General features: G+C 44.7%; 1 protein-coding gene across 1 annotated transcript in view; it reads right to left on the bottom strand.

The window, feature by feature from the left end:
- LOC108799598 (sperm flagellar protein 1-like) overlaps nt 1–645 on the bottom strand; it is a 67,643-nt gene that overhangs the window by 484 nt on the left and 66,514 nt on the right. The window lies entirely within an intron of this gene.

Raw genomic sequence — 645 nt, forward strand, 5'->3', positions numbered from 1 at the left:
ACCCAACATTGGATCAGTTTTATATGCCTCGGGCCGGGGGGGGGGGGCTTGTTAGAAAACAGAGGCCCTAGGCAAAGGACGAGCGATATGGAGAGTTTTTAGATCCAGAGATTGAACACAGACACAGAGCTGTAAGGCCAGACTGTCAACCATGCTGGCAACGGATGTGATATTATCGTTGAAATTGTATTTCCATTAAAAACATAACAATATCTTAACAAAACATAAACTGGCATACAATGTTGGACAAGCTTTTTATGCTTTTGGATTGGGGAGAGGGGCAAACAAAGCCCCTGGGAAAAGGACACGCAATTTGGAGAGTATTTAAATGGAGCTCTTGGCAGGGATTGAACACAGACACAGAGCTGTAAGGCCAGAATGTCAACCATGCTGGTCATAGATGCAATATTACGTTAAAATTGTATTACCATTAAACACATAACACTAACCAAATGTCAAAAACATAACGAAGGTCTCTTCCCCATACTTACCTGCTATCCAAAGACGTCTCTGGTTCCGACCCACTTGCTAATTTCCCACTGTTTCTAGGAGGAACCCCACCCCCAAAATTTGGGGTACAAAAAACATGGGGTCCCCCCTAAAGTTCCATACCAGACCCTTGATCCGAGCACAGGCCTGGCAGGA

The sequence above is a fragment of the Nanorana parkeri genome, unplaced genomic scaffold (genome assembly GCF_000935625.1).
Source record: "Nanorana parkeri isolate BGI_ZX_2015 unplaced genomic scaffold, ASM93562v1 scaffold1767, whole genome shotgun sequence".
Taxonomy (NCBI): domain Eukaryota; kingdom Metazoa; phylum Chordata; class Amphibia; order Anura; family Dicroglossidae; genus Nanorana; species Nanorana parkeri.